Raw genomic sequence first — 20,605 nt, 5'->3', positions numbered from 1 at the left:
AACCAGTGACATATCCCTGCTGTCAGCAGCAGGGATAAGTCATTGGAAGTTAGGGAGCCGGAATCTGCCGGTGTCCTAAAAACCATGACTCATTCCTGCTGACAGCATAATGCAAACAAAAGATCCAACATAAAAAAAATGGTGTACAGGTCAGGGGGTTGGGGGAGGGACCTCATGCCCGAAAACAATAAAAAAAATGGTGCGAGGTCCCCCTTCAAAATCCATACCAGGACCTTATCTGAGCATGCAGCCAGGCTAGGAAAGGGGGAGAATAGTGTGTGCCTTCCCCCAAACCATGCCAGCCCATATACCCTTAACATGGGAGAGGTACCTCCCACCTTGTCTCCATGTTAATGAGGACAAGGCCCCTTCCCCACAACCTTGACCTTGTGGTTGTTGGTGTGTGGGGATGCAAGGATATGGGTCTTGTATGGATTTTGGCAGAGGTCCTCACAACATTTTCTGGGGGTTTTTGGTGTGGTTCCCCCACCCCAGATTCTTTGTCGGTCTTTTGCCGGCATGTAATGACGACATTACTGTGAGAAGCTGGCTGTGACTCCTTGTGGCTGTGGGCAAAGAGAGGTTGTTGAACCTAGGCGATCCGAGCGGAAGTGGGAACCTATCAAATCTAGGCACCCACTCCTCCCAAAAAATGTTAATGTGCCAAATGTGGTAGTGGGTGAGAGGAGAGGAACATAAAGCAGAACTTCCCCTTTAGAGTAAAGTTCCACTTTAGGTTAGAATATTATGCTCTTTTACAAAAGCAGGACAAAATGAAACAATATTTTATCAAAGTGTATATCCAAATGTTTTTCTTTTATCTTATTCCTGTGGTGAGAAACAATTTTTATTATTTCCTGTGACATAATGTAAGGTCTTCTAAATTCTTGCATGGGCATCTGATGGGTGGTGAGTTCCTACGGACACAGACATCCCCCAAGAGCCTTTTCTTTGCACAGGCTCCAGCTAGTCAAAGCAGCCTAGCTTTGCTTGGAAAAAAAATCAGTGTTTGCATGCGGAGTGGAACAAAGTGGAGGTAGGTAAAGTCCTGTAGTCCTGCAGGCAGGGCTGACAATTCTGGTTTGGATATCAGTACAGGACAGGCACTGTGTTTTCAGCCTAAATGAGATTTGTGTCATTGAGTGACAGTTCAAAATGTAGTTATTGTGCGGACATACATTTGGCAGAAAACTGTGCCATATATCCTGTAGCTCAAATGAAAAAGTTATATTTATGAGCACCTGATACTCTTTATACACCTGACAGAACAGGAACTATTATTACCAGACTATTATTATTTTTACAGCATTATTAGGTCATGAAGGTTAGTGAAGTAATGGGGAAGGAGAGGGCTAAAGCACCAGAATGTCTAAGGTTTACACTAAGGCCGGGTAACATATGTGTGGCCGCGGGTTCATGCCTGTTCACTGGTTCAGGTCCGAATTTATTCACCTGCATTTGCACCTGAACCATACCCAGACACGCACAGGACCCTTTTGCAATCCGCTCCACGGCCGCCCTAGACCCTTTGTGAACCGGCTCCATTGAGAGCCGGTCACACTCGCATGTCATGCAAATTGAATGTGGGGCAAATGCAATTCGTACATATGTGAACCCAGCCTAAAGGGCTTGCTTGAGTTACTTGCGCTTATTTAGACAGCTGGGACAAAGTGCAGGTTAATAAGAAGTAAGGGAAGTGATTTTAGGTGCTAATTATGATATTTGATTCAGTACTATTTTACTCATAGTGCAAATTTTTTAAATTTTGCTTTTCATTTAGCAAATGACCGCCATTTCTGCTTGATTTTTTTTTATTGGTATTTGTATTTCTTCTATCCTGGCGTAGTTGATGTTCACTAAAGAAGTCATTATGCTCAGCTCCCATTACTATAATATTGATGATGGTGATAATATTATTATTATTAATAATAATAATGTGTGCCTTTACATAAATATCTACAAAAATGTAATTCATTGTTCTTTTTGAACTCTATTTACTCTATTTTCTTTTTCTTTTAATTCAACCTTACTGCTTATCCACAGATGTGAGCACATTACTTAGTTTATAGTGCACGCTGTTTAACTTTTAACACATAATTTTATGTTTCACTTCTTGCATTGAATTATGCTCTTTCCTTTAATTCAAGCCTATCATTTGTTTGAATGTGCTCAGAGTAGCATGCTGAATTGAAAGTAAATGATCAGCTATCCTTGACATATAGGAACAGTATAAATATTTATTACAGGAGTGCACTTGCATGGTTTCTTTTTTTACAATGTTTGTGTTTTAATTATTTTGTGGCGTTTTATCTGAAGCTTTTTCTCTTAATCTTTTCATGAATCTGTCATCCAAATTCATAAAATGCTGTAGGACTTATCACTAGATTTACAATATATTTCTACTTTCAGGTTTCAAAAAATCATTAGCTTTTTTAACATTAACATTCAAAGACAGATAAACTTAAAGTTTTACTTTGTAAATAAATGCCCCGGGTGATGACATCACAAGGGGCATGTCCTCTAACTATGTCATCGCCCCATGCCAACATAAGGTCATTGCGCATGGCGGACCCAGCATTACACCGGCAGATCGCGTCAAGTCCACATCGGAAGAAGGACCGGAGAGGGGAGAAGACCCAGCAAAAGAGCAGAAGATAGCGGAAAAGGAGGGGAGAAGACCCAGCAAAAGAGCAGAAGACCCAGCAAAAGAGCAGAAGATAGTGGAGAAGAGCCGGAGAGGGGAGAAGACCCAGCAAAAGAGCAGAAGATAACGGAGAAGGACCGGAGAGGGGAGAAGACCCAGCAAAAGAGCAGAAGATAGCAGAGAAGGACCGGAGAGGGGAGAAGAGCCAGCAAAAGAGCAGAAGATAGCGGAGAAGAGCCAGAGAGGGGAGAAGACCCAGCAAGAGAGCAGAAGATAGCGGAGAAGGACAGGAGAGGGGAGAAGACCCAGCAAAAGAGCAGAAGATAGCAGAGAAGGACCGGAGAGGGGAGAAGACCGAGCAAAAGAGTAGAAGATAGCGGAGAAGAGGCGGAGCTGCTTTAATTAAACACTTTATAAACCTGTGTAGTGTGTTTATTTTTGACACTTTTTTATTTAGGTGAATGGGTAGGGATATGATGTACCCCATACTTATTCACCTAGGGTGGGGGTACGTGATCTGGGGGGCCCCTTGTTAAAGGGGGCTTCCAGATCACGATAAGTCCCCACCCGCAGACCACGACAACCACCGGGCAAGGGGTGTCGGGAAGAGGCCCTTGTCCTCATCAACATAGGGACAAGGTGTTTTGGGGTGGGGGGTGCAGGGGCCCCCCCTCTGCCCCAAATCACCCACCCCCCATGTTGAGGGCATGTGGCCTGGTATGGTCCAGGGGGGGCTCTCACTCGTCCCCCCCCCCCTTTCCTGACCTGCCGGGCTGCGTGCTCAGAAAAGGGTCTGGTATGGATCTTGGGGGGAACCTCACGCAAAATTTTGTCGGGGTTCCCCTTCAAGATTCTCAGCACACAAGTCATCTTGATCCGACTTCTGGTGAGACTTCTATTCATATCAATGGGCTCCCATAAGGAACCATTGATTTTGAATAGAGACAGAGAAACGCGGAACAGTGCATAACGCTGTATTTACAGCGTTAAGCCCCATTAAATTGCGTTTAACACCTTTTACTGGCGTCTGGCGTTTTTACAGCTCTAGCGCTGGAGCCTCAGAAAGCACTGGTCCTGGGTTCTTTTTGGAGCTTAAAAACGTCTATGCCACTTACAGCTCAAAAACGCCATGGTGGGCATGAGGCAATAGGCTAACATGGAGAGGGGTTTTTAAGCTGCAAAAAACGCTCAAAAAAGTGGCTGTAAAAACGTCCGTGGGCATGAGGCCTTAAAATTAAATATATATTTTAATTTAAAAAAAATACATTTACTATTTTCTATATTTGTTGTCTTTAACCAAGGAAATCTGGAGAGCAACACCAGTTATGAAAAATCAAAAAAGCAGCCATATGCACAAACAAGAGTCACAGGGCTTGTTCGGTGTTTCATAGATTGTGTGGCAATAATAGCAAATGTCGCATTATCGTAAATCATTATTCTAAAAGGTAACCTACATGGGTTTTGTATATATTTTCTTTGTTTATTATACATTGTAGTCATAATTTAAAACATATATATCATTTTAGTCATTTAAATATATATTGCATTTAATTACTCCATATTTTTATTTCCAATCTGTAAGTGGCAGTCTAGGCACCTTTTCAATGTTTACAGGCTATGTTGAAAAAAGAATTTGTTACTTTTTGTACAGTTATCCTTAAAATCCTCAGCAACCACCCCAAAAAGTTTAACACATACCTGTGCCCGCTCTTACAAGATCTTCCCTGTACGCCCCATTCGGTGCTCTTTATACTGTAAGTATTTAAGACCAGGCTCTTCAAAAGAATCCATCACTGATACATATAATAGACATACTTTCCATAGGAATAAATAGAGATTGTTTCATGCATATGCAAAACAAGCAGAACCCAGCTACGGGTCTTTTGTGACAGCGCACATAGATCTCAGAGAAACAAGGACAAATATGTATAAGATTTATGGGGTTTTATTAAATGGTAAATACATAGCTGTTTTCTTTCAGAATCTCACTTTCTCTGATTTAAACATATTTTCACTTTCGCAGTTAAATGTGAAAAAATGCACTAAATGTTTGTTATGTGTTCCTAGTCACATGGCATATATTTCTTACAATTTAAATGCTTTGAAAAAACAACTAACATATTTCGCCATCCACAAAAATGAGGTGGATGGAGGAAACCACCCTGTTGGGACATTGTATTCTGATGGCAACTTCAACTGCTGTCAGAATACATTGATCAGCGGCTGCAGCCAATTGGCTACAGTCACTGACCAAGAAATGTTTTCCAACATCCTCTTTCAAAAGAAGTCCATCAGGAAAACAACTTTTGTTGAGCAAGGATAGCCATACACTTATTGAAATTCAGCCAGACCTTGCAAAACGGGCTGAATTTCGATCCTTCTATGGCCAGCTTAAGAGTAGGGATGGGCCGAACGAACCCCTGTTCGGTTCGCACCAGAACTTTCGAACACCGCGAAAGTTTGGACTCGAATAACAAACCCCATTAAAGTCAACGGGACCCGAACATGAAAAATCAAAAGTGCCCATTTTGAAGGCTTATATGCAAGTAATTGGGCATACACTGGTTATAGGGGTCTGGGTCCTGCCCTGGGGGACATGTATCAATTAAAAAAAGGTTTGTGAAAAATGTCATTTTTAAATGAGCAGTGATTTTTTTATTTTTTTAAAGTGAAAGCATAAAAATGAAAAATTCCTTCTAATATAGTGCCTGGGGGGTCCCCTTAGTCTACCTGTAAAGTGGCAGATCTGTACCATGTCTAGAATCTACTGCAGCAATAATTGCATTTATAAAGCCAAAAAAATGAAATTTTACCTGCAAGCTACTGGGGAGCCAGTGTGTATGATGAGGCCACAATGTAGTGCACTGGGAACAAGATTAGAGATTTTTTGGATACATTCTGGTGTCACTTTGACTTTGGATAGAAGTGACGGGTGCGTAAAAATTGGTCTTTGGGTGTTGGTGGCTCCTTCCCACCTTAACCCTATAGAGGTACTCTTGATGAAAGCAAGAATTGGCCTTGCTGTAAAAAATTGCAATGATATGCACCTGTCAAACTGGTGCTGAAAAATTGGTCTTTGGGTGTTAATTGTGCCCATGAAACCTATACCAAAAACATTCTTCCAGATGAAATGATCGAACACCCTCAAAGCTAGGCAGCCTTGAAGTCCTGCAAAGATTCCACATCCCAAAAAGACTTAATCAGTGATATCGGCATCAAGGGCTGCATAGCTGGTAATCCAGAACTGATTCATTTTTCGAAAAGTCAATTGGTCCACGGAGTCTGTGGACAGACGTGTTCTATGATCAGTAACAAAACCTCCTGCAGCACTGAATGCCCATTCTGAAAGCACGCTGGATGCAGGGCAGCACAACAACTCAATAGCATACTGGGCAAGTTCTGGTCAGTGGTCTATTCTCATGACCCAGTAAGTCAGTGGATCGTCAGCTAGAAAGCTCTCCATCTCTGTTTCGGCCCTAAGGAAATAGTCCACCTAGGATGCAGACTCTGCTGATGGGATGTGGAAGCTGACAGACCAAAAATTCCAAAATGTCTCACTTAGGCGGACGCCTTCTCCAACACTCCTCTCTTAACCAACAGAAGACTCAAACCTACGTTTTCCACGACACTGTAACCTACTGGAGTCAGTAAAAGCTTTCAATAAGACCCTCTTTAATGTGTCCTCAAGAGACTTTATCTTCTGCACTCTCTGTGGGGACGGGATGAGATCTGAGACCTTCCCTTTATAACGGTGGTCAAGGAGGGTTGCCAACCAGTAATCATCCTTCTCCTTTATGGCACGTATTCTTGGGTCCTTTCGCAGGCTTTGAAGCATGAGGTTGCCCATGCGCCTCAAATTTGCCGAGGCTTGAGAAGCAGACTCCTTGGGGTCACTCAGGATGACAGCATCTGGAACTTCCTCCTGCCAGCCCCATACTACTCCCAAGGATCTTGGGGTTGGAAAGCCATTGCTTACAGATTGACGCATGTCCTCCTCTTCTTCGAAGCCTATGAAAGTGCCAGAATCCTCATCCCCCCCCTCCTGTGTGTTCTGTAACATAGGAATGATGTTGTCTGGATAAAGTGGGCCTTGAGAGGAAAGGAAGTCCTCCTCTTCCTCCGGCTGCTCTGCCTCCAGTGCCCTGTCCATAATGTCACGAGTCTGCTCCAGCAGGAACACAACAGGGATTGTGTCACTGATGCATGCACTGTCACTGCTCACCATCCTTGTGGCCTCCTCAAATTGTGACAATACAGTGCGTGCATCCTTAATGATCAGCCATTGGCGTGGGGAAAAAAGCAGAGGCAGCCTGAGCCTTTCGTCGTGCCGTACTGGCACAGGTACTCGTTGATGGCCCTCTGCTGCATATATAGCTGCTGCAGCACCCAAAGTTGAGTTCCACCTGGTGGGCATGTCAAAAATCAGGCAGTTTACGGGCAGGTGGAATTCCTGCTGCATTTCAGCCAACCGAGCACTGGCTGTGTATGACCACCTGAAATGGCTACAGACTCTTCTGGCCTGCTTTAGTACATCTTGCAACCCTGGGTACGTACTTAGGAAATGCTGCACCGCCAAATTAAGGACATGTGCCATGCATGGCACATGTGTCAACTTTTCCTGTCTAAGGGCTGACAGGAGGTTTGAGCCATTATCGGACACCACCATTCCTGGCTCCAGCTGGCGTGGTGTGAACCACCTCTGGGCCTGTCTCTGCAGAGCTGCAAGAATCTCTGCTCCGGTGTGGTTCCTGTCACCTAAATACACCAGCTGAAGCACTGCATGGCACCTTTTAGCCTGACTTTGGGAATAGCCCTTTAAACGCTTAGGGGGTACCTGATGTTCATAGGACAAGTCTGCAGAGGAGGGCATGGAGGTGGTGGAAGAGGAGGGGGGGTAGAGCTCACAGGTTTGGCATCACCACCAGCTGTATGGAGACGTGGGTGCACAACCAGCTGCAGTACCGAGCCCTGTCCTGCATCCTTTCGAGTTGCAAGCAGCGTTACCCAGTGTGCTGTGAACTAAATATATCATCCCTGCCCATACTTGCTGGACCACGTGTCAACAGTCAGGTGGATTTTATGGCTGACTACCTTGCCCAACGATGCCAGAACATTCCCTTCCATGTGATGGTAGAGAGATGGAACAGCCTTACATGAAATGTAGTAGCGACTGTAAACCTGCCATTGTGGTACAGCACATTGTGCAAATTCACAGAAGGGGGCAGAATCCACCAGGCTGAAAAGCAGAAGTTGAAGTGCCAACAGCTTTGACAAGCTTGCATTCAGATGCTGGGCATGTGGGTTTCAGGGATTGTATTTTTTTTCCTCTGCAGCAGATGGGGCAGAGAAATTTGCCGGCTAGTGGTGTGCTGTTGGCAGATGTGCTGCTAGGACCTGGGACACCATGTGCTATACCATCATCCCTGTCAGTGGAGGCTGCTGAGAGGTAATGACTCAGTATCACAGGGGCAGACTGAAGTGGGTAAGGAGGAGGAGGAGGGACAGATTTGTGCCCCTTTTGTGTGGCTTTTAGGTGCTCTTGCCAACGGGCTGAGTGGTTGGATTAAATGCCTTGTTAAGCATGTGGTACCCAAATGGTTGGTGTTTTTGCCACGTTTGATGTACCTGAGACACAGTTTGCTGATAGCAACAGTGCCATCTGCTGCAGATGTGCTGAAAAAGGCCCAGACAGCTGAGCTTTGGGGAGTGGGCCGGGAGATAACAGCTGCAGAAAGTGATGGAATAGAGTGGCTGCCCTCCACTCTTTCTTAATGTCGGCTTTCTTGAGGTTGTGCCACCTCACCTTTAGTTTCCTCCTCTGCTCTGGCACCCAAGTAGCATCAGTGATCTCATCGTCATCATCATCTCCATCTCCTCCATCTTCATCATTACCACTGGAGACAACTTGGCAATACGCTGCGGCTTTGGGAACATGAATGCCAATTTGTCTACCAGTGTTCCTCCTTCTCTCTAGGCTCATGTTCCTGTCATCCTCAACCTCAGAACCAACATCTGAATCCAGTAAAGGCTGGGCATCATCAAGGAGCAAGTGGCTGACACTGTGGTCAAATAACTCAGCTGACTCCTCAATGACTGATGTTGGGGCTATGGCAGGAAAATATGTAGACAAGGAGGCTGGTTTATCCACTCTTATAACTGCAGGGGACTGCTCACTCGTCTCTGCTTGCATGACAGAGGATGAGGAAGATTTAGTAAGCCAGTCCACCACCTCCTCTGCATGCTGTGGCTGGATAACATGGGCAAACTCACTAAACAGAGGAAACAATGCCCTGCCTGAGGACTGACCACCACGTCCCCCTTTGCCTGTGGACACATTTGTTACTGGCCCCCTTACAGTGCCAAGGGAACGGCTGCCTCTCCTTGTCCTCCCAGACATTATTGGGAGGGAGGAGGCGGTGCTTATAAGCAAATGTAAAGAATAAGTTGAAATCTGTATGTAGATGCACTTTAATCAATGTAAAGAGGTGTTTGGTGCACTTTAATTTGAGTACTCACACTACACAGACACACTCCACACTATACACTATAATATACTGAAATAAAATGCGTCAAATGTACAGTGACGCACAGAACTATATGGCGTTAAACTGGCAGTAACGCACGCAAAACTATATGGCGTTAAACTGGCAGTAACACACACAGAAGTAAATGGGGTTAAACTGGCAGTAACGCAATCAAATAGACGGTGTTCAACCGGCACTACACTGAAGCTATCTGAACTGTCCCTACTCTAGCTATACACTAATGTAAAGATTACTGACACAGTCTCACTACACTACACTGAAACTATATGAGCTGTCCCTACTCTACACTAATGTCTGTATGAATGACCGTCTCACTACACTACAGTGAAACTATCTGAGCTGTCCCTACTCTAGCTGCACACTATGCAAAGCTGAATGATGGTCCTCCTCCTACACTCACACTATCCCTAGACTGACACTAAACTAATATTGTACACTGACAATTGAAGCAAAATAGCACAGTATAGCACACTAACTAATAGCACTGAACAGAGCCCTGTTCTATCTCTCTCCACGTCGAAATCACACTGAAAATGGCTGCCATTGAAAAAACACTTTTATACTGTGGGGCGGGAATGAGCCATGATTGGATAAAGTCATGATGACAGTTTCCAGTCATGACTCTGACAGTGCTCTGTGCCCTGGTTGTCTGAAGCTTTCACTGCTTCAGCCAATCAGGGCTTGCAATACATTGTTTAGCTCCGTAATGCATTCTGGTCTGTTCGGGGGCCGAACAAACGGTCAAACGACCCCTTTGTTCGGCTGTTCAATGAACGACTGAACATTGAAAGTTCGGTCCGAACTTATGCTCAGACCGAACCGTTCGCCCATCCCTACTTAAGAGGCCTGTTGTCACGAATGTCACATCTACCTCAATGCAATTAGTCAGACACTATAGCTAGCTACTTTGTGCTTCACCTATATCAGCCCCCTTTCCCTTAAAACAAGCAGGCTACCGGTACTTGGTTGCCCCCAGGACTTATACACAATGCTATAATGTCTGGCCACCACACCAGGGCAGATGCGAACAGAGCAAACAACAGAATATTTGCAGTTTAGCAGACAGATAGCGTGGTTCTAAGACAGTCCAGGTAATAAGGCAGGCTGAGTTCAGGGAATAGTCCAATATCCGATCCAATGACAGTCTAATGCCCTGTACACATGATTGGACATTGATCGGTCATTCCGACAACAAAATCCATGTTTTTTTTCCGACGGATGTTGGCTCAAACTTGTTTTGCATACACACGGTGGCACAAAGTTGTCGGAATTTCCCAACGCCAAGAACGCGGCCACGTACACCACGTACGACGAGACTATAAAAGGGCAGTTCAGTACTAAGCGCGGCACCCTTTGGGCTCCTTTTGCTGATCTCATGTTAGTAAAAGTTTGGTGAGAGACAATTCGCACTTTTTCAGACTCGTGGTTTTCAGATCGTATTTCTGCTGTTCAGTTTGTGCTTGTGGGTTTGTATCTGTTCTTCAGTGCATGCAGCGAGTTACCATTGACTTGTCATTGTGTTCTTGTTCGTTCGTTACTGATTTTCAGGTCGCTCTTCACAGGCCTTGCTGTTCATCAGTGCGTTCTGTTACTTCGTTCTGAGCAGCCGACCGTTTTCTAGCCATGTTGCGTGTACGTACTCATCGTAGAGTTCGTGCTGTGCGGGGGCTTGGTTTTGGGGTCCTTACTTTGACACAAGCCCAGTCCATGAACAGGGCGGGGAGGAGTTCATGGACCAAGAATTGGTTGCTCCAGCGTGACCAGTTCTGTCACATGCCTTTGCTCCGTGAGATCCGTGAGAATAATCCTGACGATTTCAAGAACTTTCTCAGGATGACGGACCCCGTTTGCAGGACCTCAAGTTCTCAACAGGCATCTCCCCCCAGGCTCTGGGGATCATTATCCCGGAGACCTGTTCTGCCATCATCCAGGTCCTGCAGAAGTATTATATTCAGGTAAGATTTTTATCCTTTAACATCACATTTTATTGTATTTAATGTTTTGTTAATATATTGTTTTTCTTTTCTCATTCCCTAATTACCATGATTGTAATATGCTGTGAATGTCCCCTTTGTCCTCATGCATGCTGGAATTTTAGGTATTTTTTTTTTGTCCTTCATACATATTTGCCTTCACTTACCTCCCCAGCATGCCCTCCTGGCCCTATATCCACCTCATCTACTCAATTAACTATGTATTTTGTCAGCTCCATAGTAGTGCTTTACCCTAAATACCCCCTAAAATATTTAAAATTGTGATGTGTGTTTGAAATTCAGGCAGAGTGCCACAGTTTTTTTGGGGGGTCCCAAAATCATTTGGAACCCTCCCTCCCCCCAACTGCTAACTCAGCTGATACCATATCTGCTGACTTTGCCAAACCCATACACACTATACCCACCTCTTTTGTGGTCAGATTTATGGATGAATTTCCCAAAGCATGTAGTGCAAGGGCCTGCCTGAATACTTTCAAATGGTACTGTTTAAAGTTTTTGTATCCTATTATTATCTTGATAGGTAATAGCAGAATCGAAAAATGTGCTAAAATGTGTACAGTGTGTATTTATATTTTTGTATTATGACACTTCTTACCTGACCAGTGGGCTGCCAATAGTGTAAGTAAGGAGGGGCTGGCCAAAGTAATACACATTATTTAGGCATTCATCTCTCAATGAAGTGGAGAGGGTTACCTGTCCAAAACATCTCCCCCCCCCCATAAAATTTATCAAATGGCCCATGAGAGGGCAGGGGAGGAATCTGATAGGTAGACCTTAAACCTTTTGTCTTTAAATACTCCCTAAAATAAATGTAATACTGATGTTGGCCAAGAATGTTTGTGTCTAATCTGCTTTCCATGTTTATGTGCAAAATGATAAATATTTTTTTCTTGTTTGACTCCACAGTTTCCTTCCAACCCACAGGAATGGCAGACTGTGGCCTCCCACTTTGCCCAGCGGTGGGACTTTCCGAACTGCGGAGGGGCAATTGATGGGAAACACGTCCACATTGTCCCAACACCCAACTCGGAGTCATACTATTACAACTACAAGGGGTTCCATAATATTGTGATGTTGGCGGTGGTGTCGGCTACTTATGAGTTCCTGTATGTGGACGTGGGGAAGAATGGCTGGATGTCAGATGGTGGAGTCATCGCCTAGATGGAGTTCTACAGGCGTCTCCAGAATGGCAGCTTGGACTTGCCACCTCCAGAAGACAATGCGGAAGGACTCCCATTCGTTGCAGATTAAGCATTTGCGCTGAGGGACCATCTTATGCGGCCATTCCCTATGAGGACCCTCACCCCAGACCAGAGGGTTTTTAATTACCGGCTGGCCAGAGCCAGAAGAGTGGTAGAGAACACGTTTGGAATAATGGCCAGCCGGTTCCGCCTATTTCTTACGCCCACACACATGGCGGAGTATAAACTTAATCACATCATCCTGGCTTGCTGTGTTCTCCAACTTTTTAAGGAGAAATTCTGTGAACTATGTTGGCTCAGTTGGGCCTGAAGCCGGAGTTATGAATCTCAATGAACCAACCCTGACGCCGCTTGAAGATGGCCGTCCTGGCTTGCCCCCCCCTGAGTGCCCGGGAGGTCCGTCTAAGATACATGGAATACTTTGCGTGTAGGGGGGCCATCAATATACCAGACAATGTCTGAGACATTTTTTAAATAAAACATTTTTTTATCAGAAAAATTATTTGCTTACATTTACTGCTTGTGTTTCTTTTAGCTGACCATTACTGACATTCGGGCAGTCCAGAAAATGGCGTGCAAATTGAAGGACTTTGTTTGCGGATGCATTATCCTGGCGGGGGACTTTAATACTCCACCTACGGCAGGGGTGGGTGGAGTTTCACGCTTTTGCAGTGCATATAAAGCATAACACGCGTGCGTAGTACGTACGATCTGTGAGCGGAGGAAGGAGTATCGGAGGCGCCGATCATGATAACGGAGGTAACATTTAAACTTGGCCCTATACTGCTTCTAGAGTGAGGCCTATATTGGGACAAGATAAGGAGACTTTAGCCTGACATTAGGGTTTGTCTTGTGTATTGCAGATAAAATGGATGGCTTCAATGATCACAACTTCCTCCCCCTGTTCATAGACAAATACAGGGAGCTGGCCTGTCTGTGGCAGGTGAAACATCCACAGTATAATCATAAACAAAAGAGGCAGGCAGCGCTGGAGAAACTGCTGGAGTTGGTGAAGCCGGTGGTCCCCACAGCAACCATCCCATATTTAAAAGCCAAAATTGGTGGCCTGAGGAGCCACCTCAGTATCTTAGGGAGCGCAAGAAGGTCCAGGATTCCCAGAGATCTGGAGCTGCAGCAGATGACATTTATGTCCCCAGGCTGTGGTGCTATGAGAGACTTCCTTTTCTGTCAGACCAGACTGAAGTCAGGGAATCCCTCTCAAACCTTCCTTCCGCTCTTCCTTCCACCCTATCTTCCACCACAGCTGAGGCTTCCGATGTCCAACCTGGGACTTCCAGCCAGGAAGAAGCGGAGGAACCCAGCTGGAGCCAGGTATAGCATTGTTCTACAGATTTCTGGTCAATAAATAAATGATGTTTACTAGATGTTATTATTGATCAATAATTGCTGATTTAATAAAGTGTTTTACATATCAATAGAAAGTAGTGGGCAAGCATAATTGGGACAAGAATGAAAAATGCTGGGCTCAGAATGATAGTCTTTTATATTTGTTAACATTCAATTTGCAACAGTCATGAGGTGAAAATTGTGTGTGATTGATGAAGAAAAAACTAAAACTATGTTCCTTTTTCATACACAGGAAGACCTCAGCCAGGAGGAGGCTGTGGAATGTGGCACACAGAAGGAGGCTGTGAAATGTGGCAGCCAGGAGGAGGCGGGGGTTAGTGGCAGCCAGGAGGAGACGGGTGTTAGTGGCAGCCAGGAGAAGGCCAGGCCCAGTAGGAGCCTGACAGAATCACAGGTCCCTCCCCATCCGCCTTCCAAACAAAAGACCAAGGAAGGGGAGTAACGTGGAGGATTCAGCACTCAGGCTGATTCAGGAGGCTTCTGCGTCTCTCAGAGCCTTCCCCACTCGTGAAGAGGCCTTTGCCCACATGGCTGCCACTAAACTGCAGGGCATGCAGGAGGGTCAACGTCTCATGTGTGAGGAACTCATTTATCAAACCTTAAATAAGGGGTTGAGGGGCGAAATCACACCCAATACCCACCTGAGTGAGTTGGACCATCCTCCTCCTCTTCCTCCTCCTGCCACAACTCCACCACCACAGACACAGCGTGGAAGGAAGTGTGGAAGGAAGACCAGAGAGTGATGGCCTGGGTTCAGTCTGGTCTGACAAAAGATGCAGGCTCTTGTATGACCATAGCCTGGGGACAGATATGCCATCTGCTGCTGTTCATGATTCTCTTGCACTTCTGGACCAGATTGTACTCCCTTAGATAAGGACTCCTCAGGCCACCAATTTTGCATGCAAATAATTGATGTGTGCCCTGGGGGCCAAAGGCTTCACCAATTTCTGCTGTTTGTCCAGCGTTGCCTCCCTCTTTGTTTGGTTATGAGCCCTTAATACATTTTTGGTTTAATTTATTATACTCTCCTATGTGTGTTTTCCTTCAAAAAGGACAGTTTTTTGTGAGTAGGCAGGTACATTTCAAAACTACAATGTGAAATTAACAAGAGACACCAACACCAAGCAACCTCCTTGAGATTAAATAATACAAGATAATCGTGTTGTGGTAACTTGACACACAAAACACACCCAAAAATATTCTGGAGTTAAAACAAAAAAAAACACAAGATCAGGCATTAAAAAAATCCAAAAATTATTATTTCATCTAAAAGCATTAAAAAAAAATATTCGGCAGATGTGACAAATAAAAATATTATATTGATGAAATCACAAGAAATAATAAAGAAAGAAGTTTGTGAGAAGTCTGTGTGAATATGAGCAGCAAAACTACTTCATTCTTCTAGCATTATAAAGAAGAAGAGAGTGCGCTGCATTAAACTATTTAAAACATTGCAGCGTGACGAAAGTGCTATATCCATTCCAAACGCTAATTTTACCAGACCGAGCAGTTCCATCTCAGGATTTTTTCTGAGCATACGTGGCACTTTGTGCGTCGGAATTGTACACACACGGTGGAAATTGACGCGATCGGATTTTGTTGTCGGAAAATTTTATAGCCTGCTCTCAAGCTGTGTGTGTCGGAAATTCCGATGGAAAAAGTCCAATGGAGCCCACACGCGGTCGGAATTTCCGACAACAAGCTCTGATCGCACATTTTCCGTCGGAAGATCCGACTGTGTGTACAGGGCATAAGTTAAAGGCAGGCTGAGTTCAGGGAATAGTCCAATATCCGATCCGGGTCATACAAAGGGAAATCCAACAGCAAAGCAAGTAGATAAACGGGAGGCTTGAACAGGAACAATCAGGTGACTGATCAGATCAATCATCTTGCAGGTGAACACAGACAGGGGAAATAATAAACAAATTATTAGACCCCCGCGCTTATGGTGAAAATGAAAAATGAGGAGCTGCAGCCTCTATCATAAAATTCACCTTAAGGTAAATCTAGAAGAAATGTGAAAAAGAGGGGATAGGTATGGCGCTGCTCTTATTAAGAGGTGACCTACAGCCTCTAAATACTTGAGGGGTGTGTGTCACGTGTGCATTTAGTGCAAAAAGTGACAATAAAAGTGCAGAAAATAAATATTTGTATATTCACAAAAATCCACAAAAACAATCATATAATACATATTGTTATGTTCAAACGAAAATAAAATAAACACAATCCTGTGCAAAACCTGCAATTCAAAGTGACATTTCTGTGCAAAAAAATCCAACATATATGACTGGTGTATATTGTTGCTGTGAAACTGGGTTCAGAAATATGCATATACCGTCCTGGGGCGCGCACCCGAGAACATCCGTGACCGCCAATACCCCGCAATACTCTGCAATACCCCGCAATACTCTGCCATACCCAGCCATTCTCTGCCATACCCAGCCATACTCTGCCATACCCAGCCATACTCTAAAACACTCGGTGATACCTAGCCATACTCTGCAATACCCAGCCATACTCTGCAATACTCTGTGATACCCAGCCATACTCTGCCATACCCAGCCATACTCTGCCATACCCAGCCATACTCGGCCATGCTCAGCCATACCCAGCTGTACTCGGCCTCTGTATGTGGCCAGGCTGTGGAAGTCTCACATATGTCTCATGCCATACTCAGGAAGAGTAGGAGAATCCATTTCAGGGTGTCATTTTTGGTATGTACATGCTATGTGTTAGAAATATTGTATAAATGGACAACTTTGTGTTAAAAAAAAAAAATGCGTTTTAACCACTTCCCGCCCGCCAGCCGTCATACGACGTCCTTGACTTTGTGCGGGGATATCTGAAAGATGCTTGCAGCTACAGGCATCATTCAGATATCAACTTTTTCAGCTGGCAATTCCCTACACCATAAGGATGATCATAGCGACTGTTCCACTGCTTGATCGTTCTTACGGGAGGCGAGAGGGGACGTCCCCCCCTCCCGCCGCCCTCAGGTGCTTCTACCGACTCACCGCTCCGATCGAAGCCAGGATCGTTTGTTTTTTTTTATTTCAGGCTTCCCAGCCTAGAGGTGAGATGTGGGTTCTTATTGACCCCATTTCTCACTGTAAAGAGGACCTGTCATACCATATTCCTATTACAAGGGATGTCTACATTCCTTGTAATAGGAATAAAAGAGATCAAAAAATTTATTTTTTGGAAAAAAACGTCAAACTAAAATAAATAAAGTAAAATGAACAATAAAAAAATAAATATTTTTTTCCCCCCGTGTGCTCGCATGCAGAAGTGAACTTAAGTCCCGTCCACATATGAAAATTGTGTTCAAACCACTCATGTGAGGTATCACTGCGATCGGTAGAGCGAGAGCAATAATTTTGGCCCTAGACCTCCTCTGTAACTCATAACATGTAACCAGTAAAAAATGTTAAATCGTCGCCTATGGGGATTTTTAAGTAGTGAAGTTTGGCGCCATTCCACGAGCGTGTGCAATTTTGAAGGGTGACATGTAAGGTATCTATTTACTCGGCATAACTTCATCTTTCACATTATGCAAAAACATTGGGCTAACTTTACTGTTTTGTTTTTTTTTTAAAGCAAAAAAACTGTTTGAAAAATTGCTGCGCAAATACCGTGCGAGATAAAAAGTTGCAACGACCACCATTGTATTCTCTAGGGTCTTTCCAAAAAAAACCATATATAATGTTTAGGGTTCTATGTAATTTTCTAGCAAATAAATGATGATTTTTACATGTAGGAGAGAAATTTTAGAATTGGCCTGGGTGCTCCAGATTGCCTGAAGGTGCTCCGTGTCCATGTTGGGCCTCTGTATGTGGCCACGCTGTGTAAAAGTCTCACACATGTGGTATCGTCATACTCAGGAGTAATAGCAGAATGTGTTTTGGGGTGTAATTTGTGGTATGCATATGCTGTGTGTGAGAAATAACCTGCTAATATGACAATTTTGTGAAAAAATAAAAAAGAAATCTTGATTTTGAAAAGAATTGTGGGAAAAAATGACAACTTCAAAAAACTCATCATGCATCTTTCTAAATACCTTGGAATGTCTTCTTTCCAAAAAGGGGTCATTTGGGGGGGGGGTATTTGTACTTATCTGGCATGTTAGGGTCTCAAGAAATTAGATAGGCCGTCAGTACTTCAGTTGTGATCAATTTTCAGATATTGGCACCATAGCTTTTGGACTCTATAACTTTCACAAAGACCAATAAATATACACCGATTTGGGTTATTTTTACCAACGATATGTAGTGGTATACATTTTGGCCAAAATATATGAAGAAAAATTACTAATTTGCAAAATTTTATAACAGAAACAAAGAAAAATTTATGTTTTTACAGAATTTTCGGTCTTTTTTTTTTACAGCGCAAAAAATAAAGAACCCAGCGGTGATTAAATACCACCAAAAGAAAGCTCTATTTGTGTGAAAAAAAGGACTAAAATTTCATACAGGTACAGTGTTGCGTGACTGAGTACTTGTCATTCAAAATGTGAGAGCACTGAAAGCTGAAAATTGGTCTGGTTATTAAGGGGGTTTAAGTGCACAGTGGTCAAGTGGTTGAACCCTGGTGTATAAAAAAGTCCAATAAAGTGACAATGTGCTCCTTCAAATTGTTCTGTGCTTCTTGGAAAACAGTGTCCCATAAGAAACGCATTTACCGCTATTATTCACCCCACCAGGAGGTATTTCACCTTCACAGTATGAGCCACTGTGTAGCCTGTGGAGTGTTAGGAAATTTCCTGTCCTGTGTTCTCCAAGTGCCTCCTTGTCTGCGATGTAAACCTCTTAGATGTTGCCCACATGTAGAGAGGAAAGAGACTCCATAGTGTGATCCCGTACAAATATCCAAAAATGTATTAATAATACTGATGGGTACTCACATTTAATAAAAATCATTAAAAGTGAAAACAGTGTTTAAAAACAGGAAACCAGAGCGATCTGCACTCCACGGTTCGAAACCGGAAGTGATGCAAGGACACTGTATAGTCCCACCCTATGCGTTTCGTCAATGGGACGGACCGTTCCAGATAACGTCCCATTGACGAAACGCGTAATAATAGTATAGCGCATATAATTGTGACACCAGTCGTATTGTAATTGAATGTTATTCAAAATTACCTTTCCTTTTCAATCCGCAGCTCTGTAATTATCTGAGAATGCTTTGCAATATGGCTACCTGGAGCTGTTCTGTACACAGAGTGTGTACTGACCACTCCCCAGAAACATAATTTCCTGCTTGTGTGATTGTCTCATCAATTTTTCCAGAAATCTGCACTAAGATATAAGTCAGATTTCAGGCATTCCCTGCAACAAAAATGTCATTTTTGAAAAGATACTTTCAAGAGTAGGGATGAGCCGAACACCCCCCTGCGAACAGGAAAAAAGTTTGTTCGAACATGCGAACACCGTTAAAGTCTATGGGACACGAACATCAAAAGTGCTAATTTTAAAGGCTTATATGCAAGTTATTGTCATAAAAAGTGTTTGGGGACCTGGGTCCTGCCCCAGGGGACATGGATCAATGCAAAAAAGAAGTTTTAAAACGGTCATTTTTTCAGGAGCAGTGATTTTAATAATGCTTAAAGTCAAACAATAAAAGTGTAATATTCCTTTAAATTTCATAGCTGGGGGGTGTCTATAGTATGCCTGTAAAGGGGCGCATGTTTCCCATGTTTAGAACAGTCTGACAGCAAAATGACATTTCAATGGAAAAAAGTCATTTAAAACTCCTTGCGGCTATTGCAGTGCTGGTCCGACAATACACATAAAAGTTCATTGATAAAAACGGCATGGGAATTCCCCACAGGGGAACCCCGAACCAAAATGTTAAAAAAAAAATGACGTGGGTTTTAAAAATGTTAAAAATGACAAGAGACAGTTTTTGACAATTCCTTTATTTAAATGCTTCTTCTTTCTTCTATCTTCCTTCATCTTCTTCTTCTGGTTCTTCCTCCGGTGTTCTCGTCCAGCATCTCCTCTGCGGCATCTTCTATCTTCTTCTCCTCGGGCCGCTCCACACCCATGGCATGGGGGGAGGCTCCCGCTCTTCTCTTCATCTTTTTCTCCTCTTCATCTTCTTCTCCTCTTCATCTTCTTCTCCGGGCCGCTCCGCATCCATGCTGGCATGGAGAGAGGCTCCCGCTGTGTGACGCATCTCCTCTTCTGACGGTTCTTAAATAACGAGGGGCGGGGCCACCCGGTGACCCCGCCCCCCTCTGACGCACAGTGACTTGACGGGACTTCCCTGTGACATCACGGGGAATGTCACAGGGAAGTCCCTTCATGTCCTGTGCGTTAGAGGGGGCAGGGTCACCGGGTGGCCCCACCCCCCGTTATTTAAGAACCGTCAGAAGAGGAGACGCGTCACACAGCGGGAGCCTCCCACCATGCCAGCATGGATGCGGAGTGGCTCGGAGAAGAAGATGAAGAAGATGAAGAAGAGAAGAAGAGAAGAAGATGAAGAAGAGAAGAGCGGGAGCCTCCCCCCATGCCATGGGTGCGGAGCGAGCCGAGCAGAAGAAGATAGAAGACGCCGCGGAGGAGATGCTGGACGAGAACACCGGACGAAGAACCAGAAGAGCCAGAAGAAGCAGAAGAAGAAGAAGATGAAGGAAGATAGAAGAAATAAGAAGCATTTAAATAAAGGAGTTGTCAAAAACTGTCTCTTGTCATTTTTAACATTTTTGACAGTTTTTTAGTGAAATGGTAGGGGTACTTTTGTACCCCCTTACCATTTCACACAGGGGGGCGGGATCTGGGGGGCCCCTTGTTAAAGGGGGCTTCCAGATTCCGATAAGCCCCCTGCCCGCAGACCCCCACAACCACCGGCCAG

Source organism: Aquarana catesbeiana, linkage group LG05, assembly GCF_042186555.1.
Source record: "Aquarana catesbeiana isolate 2022-GZ linkage group LG05, ASM4218655v1, whole genome shotgun sequence".
Taxonomy (NCBI): domain Eukaryota; kingdom Metazoa; phylum Chordata; class Amphibia; order Anura; family Ranidae; genus Aquarana; species Aquarana catesbeiana.
Note: the sequence above shows the minus strand (reverse complement) of the source record.